Source organism: Corylus avellana, chromosome ca10, assembly GCF_901000735.1.
Source record: "Corylus avellana chromosome ca10, CavTom2PMs-1.0".
NCBI lineage: Eukaryota > Viridiplantae > Streptophyta > Magnoliopsida > Fagales > Betulaceae > Corylus > Corylus avellana.
This window is the reverse complement of record NC_081550.1, coordinates 12,252,178-12,270,127: the sequence shown is the minus strand read 5'-3', so window position 1 is coordinate 12,270,127 and position 17,950 is coordinate 12,252,178. Positions and strand designations below refer to the sequence as shown.

General features: G+C 36.7%; 1 pseudogene; it reads right to left on the bottom strand.

Annotated features, from left to right (window-relative positions):
* The window catches only part of LOC132162946 (uncharacterized), a 150,986-nt pseudogene that overhangs the window by 32,447 nt on the left and 100,589 nt on the right, over positions 1-17,950 (bottom strand).

Genomic DNA, 17,950 nt, shown 5'->3' with positions numbered 1-17,950 from the left:
CGCCATTTTAGCACGGCTACCACCTAATTCAGGGGCATCTTCTTCTGCACAGTAATGGTAGGTTAGGTACTTTTATTCCTTGCCCTGCTTTACTATTTTTTTCCACACACTGAGGACATTGTGCATTTTAAGTTGGGGGGTGTGGGCATACATGTTAGTTCTGAGCATGCAATTGATTTTCCTGTTGTGATTTGAAATTCATTGATGGGCTTAATATGACCAACACATGATCACTTGATTAAGGAATTAAAATTGTGTTACTCTCATTGGCAGTATGAAATATTACTTCTTCAATTTGATTTTCACAAGCACACTAGCATGTAGTCTATGGGGCATAAAATCTAGAATCAATAGTGTCTGGTTTTAATATTCGGAGTGTAGTTGGGCAACTTATTGGGAAAATGACCTTGGCATAAATTCAAAAAAAAAAAGAAAAAAGAAAAAAAAGAGAGGTCATTTTTAAACTTCCACCAAGTAACCGGATATCTTGCCTCATTAAGCAGTGAGTGTTCGCGTCAAAAAGTGAGAAGTTTGGTTTGATTAAAAAAAAAAAAAAAGTAACTTAGCTTTGTAGCCTTTTTGACTTGAGTTAGTAAGTCCTTAGGGGTGTCTTTACACCTAATGCTCAAAAACCATCTGGTTTAGGAGTCATTGACCTAATGCTCAATACATGGGTCAATCAGAAAGCTTAACGGAGCTAAGTGATTAAAAAAAAAAAAAAAAAAAAAAAGAGGAAATTTTTGCCTTGGTTGTTTTATCCGATGGGGAGTCAAACGAATTTTGAGTATTGATCCATGCATGATTGAGATTAGTTTTGAAATCCCATGACTATGTGTTGAGTTTACATACACTAGTTGAATCTTGCAATATCTCATAATTGTCATGATTGAAGCTAAGTTGTAATTTCCTGAAATTGTGAAGATAGTGTTTGTTTTATTAAGCCTGTTAATGACTGAGAACCATGATGGTCATGATATTGCATTCTTGGGAACTACATGGTTACAAAATGTTTGTGGGTTTCATTCCTGGAAAACCCTCACGAGACTTCACTCGTCCTCTAGGGAACTCATAGGGGTTTAAAAGGCATGTTGCATACGCTAAATGCAACCGTACATCCCACGAAAGCTGGATTTATTTTTTTAGTTTTCACTTTATTTTCTGTTTTATATTGCTAAGGGACTAGCAATATGTAAGTTGGGGGGTGTGATAAGCGCCGAATGTTGCACATTCAAGCCCCTTAATTTACATATGTTAATTCCTTAGCATTGTTATTTGTTTGATTTTGTTTTGTTTTTCTGTTTCAGGTCTTATTTGAGAAACTATGGAAAATTGGGCTTAAAAGGGCAAAAGGTTGAGCATTCTGGATTTAGGATCGAGCGCAGCACTCCTAGGATCAAGCGCACCTACGCTCGAGCGTTTGCGGCTAGGGATCGAGTGCATGCATGCGCTCGTGCGCACAATAGTTAAGCTCGAGCGCACAAAACCTCGGATCAAGCGCACTCGGGAGTGCACTGCACGACAGTAATCCTTTTCCAGCGTGGATTTGGTTTTTAGTCTCCTAATTGGACTGGGAGACTGACTTCCGGTTTTTTGAGGATTTCTAGGGTTTTTAGGGCTTTCCTAATCCCTATAAATAGGGCTCTAAACATTGTAAACAGACACACCGCTTTCTAGAGTTAAAATTTCAGTAAATTGTCTGTGAAGCTTAGAAGATCATGAGCGGCTAAACCCAATTGTGGGGTATTGATGTAACCCTTTCCAAGCACAATGGTTTGATTGTATTTAATTTCTAGTTTTTCAATTTATGCATGTTGATTGTATAACTTTGAGGATTGCTACAATTGATTTCTGTTCTTCATATCAAATGCAATTGTTTTTAATTCAAATTCAATAATAGTAAAATTCTTATCTTGTCTTAGAAATTATTTTACTATTATTGACCTCAAATCATTCTTATTTTATGTGATTATAAGAATGATGGTTATACAATAGTTCTTAATTGGCATGTAATCAATAGGGTTAGATAGACCATACCTAGGAAAGACGGATCGTACTACACCCTAGTTTAGTGTAATTTAGGTAGACAATCCGTGCCAACCAAAGATGGGTTATGCTATTCCGTTGATTGCATGAATTTATTTTCATATGTTTTCTTGTTTAAATTATAACATGCATAGAAAGAATTGCTAAAATTAAATAGGGTTAACCATTGATGTGCGGATAGTGGTGAAATCAATACCCTACTCTCTCTCTCATATATTTACTTCCTTTATTTCCGTTTATTTTATGCACTTTAAATTCACACAAACAAATCACTCTCTTTTAAATTAAGTTAACTTTGATATTTTAATTTTGATAATTAAACTCCTACAGTCCCTGAGGTTCGACACCCTCTCTATAGTCGTATCCTACAAAGATTCGTCCTATTGCGAGTGGTTATTTTTATAATTGATATTTTTGGTCACAAAAATACCACATCAGTGTATACTCTAATTCTTTTCTTTCTTAAAAGATTTAGCATGGGTGTATAGTAAGTTGTTCTTTAAGAAAGCACAAATTTATAGAAATCGACAAACACATGAGGCCTAGGGCATGGGTGTATACTCCCGGTTCCCCATGTTGGTTAACCCAAGAACTCGTAGTAGATTTCTTTTGTTAATCTTATTAAACCCAGGATTCGGTCATCCAAATTGATTTAATTAACTAGTCTATACCACATGCATATGTTGATTAGACATACACATATGAGGAATTCAAGATAACAAGAATTAATCAAGTTAAATATACCAAAATATAATTGTAGCAAAGGCGCCAATATTGCAATCCTAAAAAGACATGATTAGGGCTTCAATCTAGCCCCAATTAAAATATAAGCTACATAACAAAATAAAAGGTAGATGAGAAGAAAAGGTCAAACTCTTCTTGATCTAGCCTTCAGTTCCATTCCAGAGCTTGTGCCTCTTTCTCCACACTTTTTCCTAAAAGCTAAGAGGTATATTTATAGGCCTTAAGAGAGTCCTAGAAGCCCTAGTAATCCTAGGAAATTCGGATATTTAAGTCCTAGTCCAATTACGATAAAGAAAACCTAAGTCCAAATCGGAATAGGATTCGTCCAGAATTGCGTTCCTATATTTCAGGGTGCTTTTGGCATAGCGAAAGTCAGATTTAGGAAAATACTATTTCACAATGATTTGTATAATTTTGAGTTAGGTTTCCAATGCCACTTGAATCAGCTCAATTGAATATTTGAGCTAAAAGTTATGGTCAAAATACCGAGACATATGCAGAATACAAATTTGAATCCAATCCGATGTTGACTCCAATTTGAGAAATTCCGATTTAATCATTTCTTTTATTTGATTAAACTTAACCACATCATATAGGTCATCTATTATGATTGGTTAAGCTTAACCATATCTTATAGGTCTTCCCAATTTGCCCTTTAAGTTTGGAACTTTTCCGGAAACGCTTTTTTTCTTCCATGACCTATAAAACAAAGAAAATACAAAAAGGAAATAAAATTGCACAAACTAACAAAATAAGAAATTAACAAATATAAATTAAGGGGCTAAAATACATGTATTTTAGCACTTATCACACCCCCAAACTTACATATTGCTAGTCCCTTAGCAATAAGAAACTACATGAAAAACAGGAAACAAAAAGATAAATCCTTCTTTTGTGGGATGTACAATTGTATTTAGCATATGCGACAAGCTTTTTAAACCTCTAAGGACGAATGAATTCTCGTGAAGGTTTTTCCGGGAATGTTTCCCACAAACATCATGCAAGAGTTCATGTTATTAAAAAAATTAATATATCACTCAAAACTATGATTTTCATTCATTAGCAAGCTTCAAAGGACAAATTCCATCTTCACAATGAATTGGAATTTTGAAATTTAATCACTAACCAGTTCGAAAACTATGTAAAGTAAACTAGCACATAAATATAAAGCTTCCAATTATTTCCAATGTGCAATTTCTCAATATCTCAAAGTTTACTGAAATCCCTATTAGAATGAACAACAATAACATATCTTTATTTTTCTTTTTTATTTATTTTTTATTTATTTTTTCTTTTTTCTTGTTCTTCTTCATCAGGTTGTGCAATGTTTGGTTCCCTTAATCTTTCTAATTGACCCATGTAACGAGAGTTAAGTCAATGACTCCCAAACCAGATGGTTTTAGGGCATTAGGTGTAGAGACACCCCTAGGACTTACTAACTCGAGTAAAAAAAAGGCTACGAAACCAACCTAACCATGACATTAACCAAATCAAAATTCTTCACATTTTGACGTGAACACTCAATGCTTTGAGGTAAGAGATCCAGTTACTTAATGAAAAGTTTATCAATGATCATATATATATATATATATATATATATATATATCAAAGTATCCATCTAATAAATCATCAAGTTTCACCCAAGACATAGAAACACACACATCAGATTTCATGTCATACCCCACAAATAATGTGCTAATGTGCTTGTGTAAGTTCAGATCAAACATGTGAATTCTCAACTGTCCTACGAGTAACCGAACTGAAAAACTCAATTATCAGATCATGTGTTCAAAATTTTAAGCCCAGTAATGAAATCAATTCACAATTTTTAGGACAAACATGATTATGCATTTTTTTTTTCTCTTTTCACTAACAACAAAAATAAAAATAAAATAAAACTGGGGCAATTTTTTTTTCCTTTCACAAAAAATAAAAATAAAATAAAACTAGGACAAAGTGTGTGTAAAGTGTCTCCCATAAACTTAAATTACACATTACCTCCAAACTTAAATTATACATTGTCCCCAATGCGTCTATAACATGGAAAGAATTTACCTTGGATATAGATGAAATTGTTTGGAATAGCATGGCTCATAGCACTCCCCCAAACTTGAACTAAAGCACACTTGTCCCTACAAAATAAAACACTAAACAAATAAAAAGGAAACAAAAATAAAACTAAAGACAAAAATAAATTGAAAAACAAATAGAAAAATAACAGGATAAACTATGGGGTGCCTCCCATGAACGCTAAGTTTAACACCTTCAACTAGACTATACAACAGCTTCAGTACTGCTAGATGGAGGTGCGCTCAATCGCACTGCTGCATGGTAGCTAAAAGTTGTGGAAAAAAAAGAGAAAAATTAAAACCACAAAATTAAATAATAAAAACTATCAGACTTTAAAAACAGAAACATAAACCAAAAGGCAAAATAAAAGAAAAAAAAAATAAAAAAAAAATAAAAATGAAAAACAAAAGCAAAATTGAAATCAGTAGCTTTAGTACTGCTATCTGGCTGGGCGCTCGATCGCAGTGCACTTGCGCTAGATCTCACAACTGCGTTCGATCTCCCTGGAATGGGCACTTGAGTGTACCATCGTAAAACATAAGCATATAGGGCTCACAAGCAGCAGTGCACTCGATCGCAGTGAGACTGCGCTCGATCGCACTACTGAAAATTAAATCAGATTTGTAGACTTTGTAGAAACGAAAAACAGAACATAAAAATTAAACAAAAGATAGAAACATAAAACAAACAAAATAAAACAAAAATAAACAAAACATAGAAAAGAAAGCAAAATTAAAAATAAATAAAAGAAAATAAATTAAACTAAAGGAAAAAAATTTCTAGACATAATTTAACACAATCCCTGGCAATGGCGCAAAAAATTGTTGTGCCAAATACCCACTATTAAGTGCCAAAATATTCATATTTTAGCCCTTAACTTACATGTGTTAATCCTTTAGTCTTGGTTAATTTATGCCATTTTAGTTCTTTTATGTGTTCTCTTTGTTTTTGAAGGTCTTTGGAAGAAAAGAAAGCAATCTCAGAAGTTTCGGACTTAAAGAGCGATTTTGAAGAGTATTGGAGGCTCTGGTAGTGCGATCGATTGTAGGGGAGCTGCAATTGAGCGCACTACAGGCGCAAACCACAAGGTGCAAGGCACCTGTGATCGAGCGCCTAGCACAAGAGGATCGATCGCAGTCCTACGATCGATTGCACACGGGTTGCGATCGAGCGCACCAGTGCGTGATGAGCAAGTGAGCTGCCAGCCTTGATATGGAAAATGTAATTTCTAGGGTTTTGTAATTTTGTTCGAACTAGGGCTCAAACCCTATGATTTTTAGAGTTTCTAGAGTACTCCTAAGGCTTATAAATAGAGCCTTAAACCTCTAGAGTAGACATAATTTCCAAGGAGAAGAATTGGTGCTCTTCAAGTTCAAGTTTCGGGTTTATTTTTTTCCTTTCTTTTTATTTTATGAAGATGTTTAACATCAAACTTATGTGTAACTAATTTATTTAGTAGGGCTAGATTGAAGCACTAGTTATTTTTAGTTAATATTCAATATTGGCACCTTTGATATGATCATGTTGTGATATTTAACTTGATTAATGCCTGCTTTCATGAATTCCTCATATGTGTGTGCCTGATCAACATATGCATGTGGAATGGACTAGTTAGTTAAACAAATTTGGATGACCAAGTCCTGGGTTTAATAAAAGTAACAAAAGAAATTCACACCGGATTCTTGGGTTAATCAACATGGGGATCCAGGAGTATACACCCATGCCCTAGGCCTCATGTGTTTGTCGATTTCCACAGAATCATGCTTTCTTAAAGAACAACTTAGTATACACCCATGCTAAATCCTTGAAGAAAGATAAGAGTTAGAGTATACACCCATGCCTAACACGTTGCTTAGGAAAATCTATAGCTGAAGGAGTATACACCAATGCCCTTAGGTTGACAAACATTAGATATACATAACATGATCAAAACATTGGCATATTGTTATATTATCTAAATATAATTAGTGGTGGATATCAAAGCCCAACCTTCTTATTATTATCAACTCAAAAGTAACCTTTGTTTTGTTTTACTTTTGGAATTTATTTTAAGCAAAATTTAGCAATTTTCGTGGGAATGATCCCGTACTTACATCATATACTACTATGTTGACCTTATGCACTTGCGGGTAAAACGTACAATTATTTGCATATTAATTTTGGTAGATATTTGCACAACAAGTTTTTGGCGCCGTTGCCGGGGATTGTGGCAAATTTTGTTTAGAATTATTTTCCTTTAGTTGTGTTATTTTAATTTTTAATTTTTAATTTCGTTTTTACCAAAAATCAAAAATATTTTTAATTTTTTTTAATTTTTTTGTTTCCTGTTTTGTTTTAGTTTTGCGGCATCAGCATTCTGTTATTATGATTGAGCGGCAGCCGAGTGCAATCGAGGGCACTCACTAACTTGCAATTGAGCACAATTCCAGAGGACTTTCGCACAGTACTACTGAAGCTGCTGTGACCACTAGGGAAAATTCTTCTTATGCAAGGTTGTCAATCTCACTCAATCCCGAAATTGAGTGGACAATTCGACAAAGACCTAGAGACAAAGAAGAAGGGAAGAAGTTAAGGAAACAATGGAAGATTTGCAAGAGAACCCACCAATAGTGCCAAGACCACTAGAGGCAAATCCACCCCCTGTGCGAAGACCGATGAAACAAGCTTTCATCCCAACGAACCTCAATCAGCCATAATGCATAGCATATCAACCGGAGGTGGAAGGCAATTATTATATCTCTCCTCAGATACTCAATGCATTGACTCACTTCAGAAGCACAGCTATTGAGGATCCTAACTTGCATCTTAAGGAGCTCTTTCATCTATGCAAGTTGCAGCACATCCAAGGCCTAACTCCGAAGAGACTCAGATTAGTCTTTTTTCCTTTTTCTTTGAAAGATAATGCTAAATTGTGGTATAATTCTTTGCCTGCAGATTCTATCCATACCTGGGAGGAATTAGCCACCAAGTTCCTGAAGAAGTTTTTCCCAGCTCAAAAGACAATTCAACTTAAAAGGGAACTCCAAATGTTCCAACAAAGAGATGGAGATCTTTTCTTCGAGGCATGGGACCACTTCAATGCATTACTTCTGAAGTGCCCACATCACATCCTTCAAGATGATCAGGTACAAATTTTTTATGAAGGGTTAGATGATACTAACAAAGGGATGGATGATTCAGCTTGTGGAGGAGCACTTATGGAAAAGAGCAGTAAGGAAGCCATGGAGCTCTTCGAAACACTAAGTGAGTATTCCAACAATTCCTCTCTAAAGGTAGGCAAGGAGTAAAAAGTAAAGGCATGTATGAAGTGAACCTCAATGGTGGATCTCCAAATCAGATGGCTGCTGTGGAAAGAAAACTGGATATGATTGCCAAACCTATGACTTGCTCAGAATATCTCACGTATTCAACAAGACACACCAATCCAGGTATGTACTATATGTTCTCATTTTGATCACACCACTGAGACGTGTCCTTTATCTCCATTTGCAGATCAAGAAGAGGCGAATTATGTGGGATAAAACAATTACCCCCTCAAGAACAATCCATACTCCTACACCTACAATCTAGGGAGGCGCAACCACCCCAATTTCTCATGGAGTAACAATCGGAATTCACTAAACCCTCAAGGACAGTAGAGGAGTCCCCAACAAGCAGTCTTACCAGTTCAAGAGCCGAAGAAGAATGACCTAGAGAGTATTCTACATCAATTTGTGATTGCACAACAACAAACCAATGCCAAGCAGTCCATTCAAAGGACCAAGCAAGCTATCCAAAGACTGGAAGTACAAATGGGGCAAATGGCAAAAGAGCTGAGTGAAAGAAAGCAGGGTGAATTTCCATCCCAAACAATACCCAATCCAGGGGGTCACCACCAACTGAAAGTAGTAACAGTTTGTTGTTCACAATTACTTACCTAAATTACTAGGCAAATAATTGGATGTTTTACCCGCAAGTGCACAAGGTCAACACAGTAGCATAGTGTGCAAATATAGGGTCATTCCCACGAGGATTGCTAAATTTTGCTTAAAATCAATTCCAAAAGTAAAATAAACAAAGATTGGTTTTAACTTGATAATGATAAAAAGGTAGGGCTTTGATATCCACCACTAATTATATTTAGCTAATATATCAATATGCCAATGTTTTGATCATGTTATGAACATCTAATGTTTGTCAACCTAAGGGCATTGGTGTCTACTCCTTGAGCTATTGATTTTCCTAAGCAACGAATTAGGTATGGGTGTCTACTCTAATTCTTTTCTTTCTTAAAGGATTTAGCATGGGTGTTTACTAATTTGTTCTTTAAGAAAGCATAAAACTGTGGAAATCGACAAACACATAAGTCCTAGGGCATGGGTGTCTACTCTCGGTTCCTTATGTTGATTAACCCAAGAATTCGGTGTGGATATCTTTAGTTACTTATGTTAAACCCATGACTCAGTCATCCAAATGGATTTAACTAACTAGTCCATACCACATCACATGTTGATCAGGCACACACATATGAGGAATTCATGAAAACAGGCATTAATCAATTTAGATATCACAACATGATCATCACAAGGGCGCCAATATTAAATATCAACTAAACATAACTAGGGCTTCAATCTAGCCCTACTAAATAAATTGGTTACACATAGAGTTGATGTTAAACATCTTCATAAAATAAAAGAAAAGAAAGGAAAAGAATAATCCCAAAACTTGAACTTGAAGAGCTCCAATTCTTCTCCATGCAAAGTGTGTCTATTCTAGAGGCTTAAAAGTCTATTTATAGGCCTTTTGGAATACTCTAGAACCCATAAAAATCGTAGAGATTGAGTCCTAGTTCGCACTAAGCTACAAAACCCTAGAAACTGCTCTTTCCTTAATAAGGCTGGCGGGTGTCTTGGCCATCGCGCACGCGTGCGCTTGATCGCAGCCCATGTGCGATCGATCACAGGTTTGCGATCGATCCTCCTTGTACTTGCGCTCGATCGTGGTTGCCTTGTAATGTGCCATCCTCGCCTATAGTGTGCTCGATCGCAGATCCCCTGTGATCAATCGCTATACCAAAGCCTTCCAAAATCCGAAATTGCTCTTTTTAGTTTTTAAGTTCAAAACTTCTAGGATTGCTTCTTTTCTTCCAATGACCTACTAAATCAAAGAAAACACCTAAAAGAACTAAAATGGCCTAATTAACTAAAACTAAAGGATTAAAACATGTAAGTTAAAGGCTAAAAATATGAATATTTTAGCACTTAACACAATTCTCAGAAATGGCAAGGTCATAGGAACTGAAGAGACACCTCAAGCATCCCCAGATGAAGCCTCAACTTCCAAGGTAAGTAAAATGGAGAAGGTAAATGCACTGCCCTTCCCTCAAAGGTTAGTAAAGCCAATGAAAGAAAAACAACTCATTGATATTTTTTGAAACCTTGAGGAAAGTGGAGATTAACATTCCTTTTTTAGATACAATTAAACAAATTCCTTCATATGCTAAATTTTTAAAGGATTGTTGTACTAATAAAAGGAAGTTTCAGGAGCATGAGACAGTGGCCTTAATAGAGGAGGTAAGTGCAGTTTTGTTAAGAAAATTACCACCAAAGGTAACAGATCAGGGTAGTTTTACCATTCCTTGCATGATAGGAGACCATCTTTTTGAGCATGCATTGCTAGATCTGGGAGCAGGGGTTAATTTGTTGCCTTACACTGTATATGAAAAGCTGGGTTTGGGGGAGCTTCAACCAACCTCGATCACCTTACAATTGGCAGACAGAAGCATTAAAAGACCAAGAGGTATACTTGAGGATGTTTTGGTAAAGGTAGGTACATTCATTTTACCTGCTAATTTCATTGTATTGGATGTGGAAGAATCTCCTATGCCATCACCTTTACCTATTATCTTAGGAAGACCCTTTATGAGAACTGTTGATACTATAATAGGTGTGAAAAAGGTACTGTGAGTATGAAGGTGAATGGTAAGACAATAGAGTTCAAAATATTCGATGCATTGAAATTACCTCAAGATAGTTTAGAATGTTTTGACATTTGTATGATCCAAGGTGTTAGTGAGCCAGTTTTGCAAGAACCACATAAAGACCCAGTGAAGACCTCCCTTACTCACAAGTTCAAAAGGCAAAACATTAGACCAATCTATGAAGATGTTACTGAGGACATCATTGAAGCAAAGCACCCCCTTGAAACCTTTCCACCATATCTAAGTGCTAAGAGGAAGCTGCAGCTACAAGAACTAGATGAATTGAGGTATAAAGCAAATGACGATACCAAGCTCCACAAGAAAAGACCCAAGGCTTATCATTATAAGAAGCTTGTCAAGAAGGAGTTCTATGTGGGACGGAAATTGTTGACCTATACTTCAAAAGTAAGTCCTGTCCCTACACCACCAAGTGCACTTGAGCCACAGTCAGTGGAGTTCAAGTGCCTCTCCCCAAACTAGTAGCACTGAAGCTACTAGTAGAAGCGTTTAAGCAATCCAGGAGCTCAAGCGCATCTACTCAGAACAGTGGTACTGAGGCCACTAAAGGTGGTACACTTCTCTATCTCTTAATTTCCTTTCTATTGTGTCAATTTCTTCACTTTACACAATTTTATGTAATACTTATAATATTCTTACTTCTCTTTTGTGTTTTCTTTTTATTTCAGTAAGTTGCTGTACATTTTACATTTTTATATTCAAATAATAATAATAATAATAATAATAATAATTTTTACATTCTGTCACTGCAATTGACCACAACCTGTGTGCGATCGAGCCTAGTTCTCAACTTTTGATTATGTTGCATTCTGCCAGTGCGATCGAGCACACCTTGCGTGCGCTCGAGCGCACCTCACCCACACATGCACACCACTGTACGAGTGCGATCGAGCACACCATGCGTGCGATCGAGTGCACTCGGGCAACAGATCATGTTACCTATTTTAGGTCACTTTTCCCCCACCCCTCCATCATTTCTCCCCTATGCCATACACCTCCCAAGCACTTGCAACTAAACTCCACCGGGTATCCCTACTCTCCACGCACCTCCATTGGTTTTCCACCACCACCACCACTGCACCTCCACAACACGGTTTTCCTCTCCAGCCACCTACCTCCACTTCACACCTCACAACACCCTCACCCATTCCACCCTTCACCCCTTTCCACCCCAACTCCAATTCCAACCCATCTCAATTGTTTTTGAATTTTTTTTTCACCAATTGTGGATGTTTTTCCACCCACATTTTTTTATGTGGTTGGAGTTTCACTGCTTTGCAGGGGTTTGGGCAGTTGTTGCTATGCTTTCGAAACCTCAGTCGTCCCATCGCACACCAAGTGTTCAACAGAATTCCTGAACCAAGCTCATCATGCCGAAAACTCGAGCTTCATCCTCCTAGGGCTCTGATGCCCAAACCACTTCTCCCCTGCCCACTTTTGAAGAGCGGGAGCGATTGTTTGAAACAACTTTTGCCATCCGAGATGATTTCCAACACCTTGAGGGGACTCAATGGGCAGTCGAAGAGTTCAAACGCCGGGGGCTAAAGAAGCTATTCAAGCCAGTCACCTCCACTACATACAGAATATTGGTGACCGAATTCTATGCACACCTATCTCATGATTGCAACAGGAGGGCTGCCCTATCTTCCACAATGCATGGCCGAGCTATTGTAGTGACAAGGGCTGACATTGCCGCTGCACTCCAGTGAAACTAGAAGAAGCACAACTTGCAGAGCAACCACCCAGATTGTATGTGGCGGAAATCATTGAAGATATGTGTCAAGGGCAATATGCCGACACTCATCATAATGCCAGAAGCCGGTCCAAGCTACCTTCCCAGCTCTGGTTTATGGACTCTATTTTGCACCGCAATGCCTTTCCCCTGGGGTACAAGACTCAAAGGCGAGACCAATTTCTCCAAACACTCTACGCCTTTCATAAAGGTGGCTAGTGTTCCATTCCTGATATCATTTGGAACCAAATTCACAAATTTTGGAATGGAGTGCATATCAGAGGAGCTGAGCCCACCCACTCAAGGGGCTTGCCTTTTCCTTACTTAATCACTTACATCCTTCGGAAAAAGGGCATCAAGGGCACTATAGCAGATGAGCCAGTCACCTCTACCCCAAAGTTTGGCATTCGCCAATGGAACAAATGCTGCTCCCACATGCCTCGGGTACCTCAAGCACCAGCAGCTGACACGGAAGAGTTTGAGGCTGAGTCGATGGCAGAAGATGAACACGTAGCTGAGCCGAAAGCAATAGAGGACGAGGCCTCGGTCATTCTTCATGTAGTACAGTGAAGAAGTGGCCGGCCTTCGGAGAGAATTAGCTGATCAAAGATGAGAGACTAGGGAGGATAAAGTCTTGATGGACCAAAGACTAGCTGCTGATAAGCGTCGAATGTTGCACATTCAAGCCCCTTAATTTGCATATGTTAATTCCTTAGCATTGTTATTTGTTTGATTTTGTTTTGTTTTTATGTTTTCAGGTGTTTAATAAAGACACAAGAAAATCATTGATTTTGGGCTCAAAATGCAGTTTACTATAGCGGATTCATTGTAGCAATTTTACTTTAGCAGAGTACTGTAGCAAAGTACTGTAGTGTGTTACTGTAGCTACAGTACTCTCGAGCGCAGCTAGAGTGCGCTCGAGTGCACACTCGCGGCAGAGAGTAAAGAGAGTCCGAAATTGATAAGGAAAGTTTTTCTAGGTCTCCCAATCCGACTGGGAGACTAAAATACGATTTTTCTAGGATTCCTAGGGCTTTTAGGGTTCTCCTAATCCCTATAAATAAGCCTCTAAGCATTGAGAAAAAAATACACACCGCTTCCTAGAGCTAGAAATCAGAAATTTGTCTTTGGAGCGTAGAAAATCATGAGCGGCTAAACCCCTTCGTGGGGTGTTGATGTAGCCCTATCCAAGCATAATGGTTTGATTGTATTTAATTTCTAGATTTTCAATTTATGCATGTTGATTGTATAACTATGAGAATTGCTACCTTTTGATTATGTTCTTAATTATTAAATGCAATTGTTCTTAAATTCCAAAATCAATATTTGTGAAATTCTTCTCTTGTCTTACAAAGTATTTTACTTTTATTGATCTCAAATCATTCCTGTTTTCTGTGATTATGAGGATGATGGTTATATAATGGGTTTAATTAACATATAATCAATAGGATTTGATAGGCCATGCCTAGGGAAGACGGATTGTACTACACCCTAGTTTAGTATAATTTAGGTAGACAGTCCGTGCGAATCGAAGATGGGTTATACTTATTCATTGATTATATATATCCTGTTAAAGAATTTGATAATTTATACCTAGGGAAGACGGGTCGTACCGCATCTTAGTGGTTAGGTGGACAATCCGTGCCAACTGAAGATAGATTATGCTTATTCTTTAGTAAGGTAGTTTCTTGTTTATTTATAACATGCATAGAATGAATTTCTGGGATTAATTATGATTAACCAATGTTGTGCGGATAGAGGTGAAGTCAATACCCTACACTCTCTCTCTTATTTTAAATCTCTTTTATTTTCATGCACTTTAGTTTTAAAGAAAATCAAATCAAATATCTTTTTAATTAAGTTAATTTTAATCTTTCTAATTTGATAACAAAACCCCCGCAGTCCTTGAGGTTCAACACCCTTTCTATAGCCGTATCCTACAAAGATTCATCCTATTTCGAGTGGTTATTTTTATAATTGATATTTTTGGATACAAAAAATACCACATCAGCTGCCTTACAAGAACTGATGTGGTCCATTCTCAGTCATTTGCCACCACCATTAGGAACATCTTCTTCGGGACAGCGTTGAGAGGGGATCCATTGTCTAGTTGAAGACGTTAAACTTAGCGCTCATGGAGGCACCCCATAGTTTATCTTGTTATTTTATTTTTGTGTGTTTCACTTATTCTGTTTATTTCACTTTAGTTTTTTTTTTTTTTTTTGTTTCATTTTACTTGTTTTCGTGTTTTTATTTTTTATTTTTTTTCTTTTATTTTGAAGGGTCAAGTTTGGGGGTGTGCTATGAGCCATGCTTTCCAAGACAATGTTGTCCATCTCCCAGGTACATTCTTTCCTAGTTGTAGACACATTGGGGACAATGTGTCATTTAAGTTTGCGAGTGTGGGAACACATGTTGTCTACACACAAAAAAAAATTTGCATGTTCATGTTTGCCTTAAAATTTTGGTTAATTTGAAAGAATTGTGGTTTGATTTCATCAGTGAGCTTAAAATTTTGAACACATGATCTGATGAGAGAATTTGTTAGTTTGGTTACTTGCTTCGGACAGTTGAGAAATCACATGTTTGATCTGATCACACAAGCACATTAGAACATAATTTGTGAGGTATGCCATGATGTTGTCACAATTACCAACCTAAATTAATAGGCAAATACTTGGATGTTTTACCCACAAGTGCATGAGGTCAACACAGTAGTATAGGGTGCAAGTACGGGGTCATTCCCACGAGGATGGCTAAATTTTGCTTAAAATTTATTCCAAAAGTAAAATAAAACAAAGATTGGATTTGAGTTGATAATGATAAAAAGGTGGGGCTTTGATATCCACCACTAATTATATTTAGCTAATATATCAATATGCCAATATTTTGATCATGTTATGAACATCTGATGTTTGTCAACTTAAGGGCATTGGTGTCTACTCCTTAAGCAATTGATTTCCCTAAGCAACGAATTAGGCATGGGTGTCTACTCTAATTCTTTTCTTTCTTAAAGGATTTAGCATGTGTGTCTATTAAGTTGTTATTTAAGAAAGCATAAAACTGTGGAAATCGACAAACACATGAGGCTTAGGGCATGGGTGTCTACTCCCGATTCCCCATGTTGATTAACCCAAGAACCCAGTGTAGGTATCTTTTGTTACTTATGTTAAACCCAGGACTCGGTCATCCAAATTGATTTAACTAACTAATCCATACCACATGCACATGTTGATTAGGTACACACATATGAGGAATTCATGAAAACAGGAATTAATCAATTTAGATATCACAACAAGATCATCACAAAGGCGCCAATATTGAATATCAACTAAGCATAACTAGTGCTTCAATCTAGCCATACTAAATAAATTAGTTACACATGAAGTTGATGTTAAACATCTTTATAAAATAAAATAAAAGAAAGAAAAAGAATAAACTCAAAACTTGAACTTGAAGAGCTCCAATTCTTCTCATTGTAAAGTATATCTATTCTAGAAGCTTAAGGGTTTATTTATAGGCCTTTAAGAATACTCTAGAATCCCTAAAAATCGTAGGGTTTGAGCCCTAGTTTGCACTAAGCTACAAAACCCTAAAAGTTACTCTTTCCTTATTAAGGGTGGCGGTTGACTTGGCCATCACGCACAGGTGCGCTCGATCACAGGTCTTTGATCGATCCTCGTGGTGCTTGCGCTTGATTGTGATTGCCTTGCATGTTGCCATCCTCACCTGTAGTGCGCTCGATTGTAGCTCCCCTGCGATCGATCGCTCTACCAAAGCCTTCCAGTTTCCAAAATAGCTCTTTTTAAGTCCAAAACTTCTGAGATTGGTTCTTTTTCTTCCAATGACCTACAAAATCAAGGAAAACACAATAAAGAGCTAAAATGACATAATTAACTCAAACTAAAGGATTAAAATATGTAAGTTAAGGGCTAAAAGTATGAATATTTTAGCACTTAACACACCCCCAAACTTACATAATACTAGTCCCTTAGCAATACAAAACTAAAAAAAAAAATGAAAAACAAAGAACAAAAAGATAAATCTATCTTTCGTGGGATGTACGATTGCATTTAGCACACGCAACAAGCCTTTTAAACCTCTAGGATTTCCCTAGAGGACGAGTGAAGTCTCTTGAGGGTTTTTCAGAAATGTTACGCACAAACATCATGCACAGTTCATGTTATTCCAAAAATTAAAGCATCACTTCAAGATCATGATTTTCATTCATTAGCAAGCTTAAAAAGATGAAATCCATCTTCATAATGAATTGGAATCTCAAAGTTCAATTACTTACAAAGGACATGCTAAAACATCACGAGTTTGAAAACAATGTAAGGTGAACTAGCACAAAATTATAAGGCTTCCAATTCTTTCCAATGTGTACTGTCTCCATATCTCAAAATTCACTGAAATCCCTATTAGAATGAACAACCATGGCATATTTCTTTTTCTCTTTTTTTTTTTTTTTTTTTTTTTTTTGTGCAATGTTTGGCTTCCTTAAGCTTTCTAATTGACCCATGTAAGGAGTGTTAAGTCAATGACTCCCAAACCAGATGGTTTTAGGGCATTAGGTGTAGAGACACCCCTAAGGACCTACTAACTCGAGTCAAAAAGGCTACAAAACCAAACTAACCATGACATTGATCAGATCCAAAATTTTCACCTTTTGACTTGAACACTCAATGCTTTTAGGCAAAAGGTCCAGTTACTCAATGAAAAGCCTATCAATGATCATTTTATTATTATTATTATTATTATTATTATTATTATTATTATATATGCCAAAGTGTCCATCTAATAAGTCATCCAATTTAATCCAAGATATAGAAACACATATATCAAACCTCATGTCATACCTCACAAATTATGTGCTAATGTGCTTGTGTGATTAGATCAAACATGTGATTTTTCAACTATCCTAAACAAGTAATCAAACTAACAAAGTCTCTCATCAGATCATGTGTTCAAAATTTTAAGCTCACTAATGAATTCAAGCCACAATTCTTTTGGATTAACTTAAAATTAGGCCAAACATGAACATGCATAATTTTTTTATTTATTTTTTAAATAAACAAACAAACACACAAAACAAATAACATGACATTGGGACAAAATGTGTGTAAACATCACGTGTGCCCATACCCCTAAACTTAAATGACACATTTTCCCCAATGTGTCTAAATTAAGGAAAGAGTGTACCCGGGAGATGGACGAAAACAAGTAAAAAGAAACAAAACTAAAGATAAATAAAAAGATTAACTTAAAACAAACTAAACAAAACAAAATAAAAAGATAAACTATGGGGTGCCTCCCATGAGCGCTAGGTTTAACGTCTTTAGCCAGACGGTGGGCCCTGCTTAGTGCTGTCTAGAAGATGATGC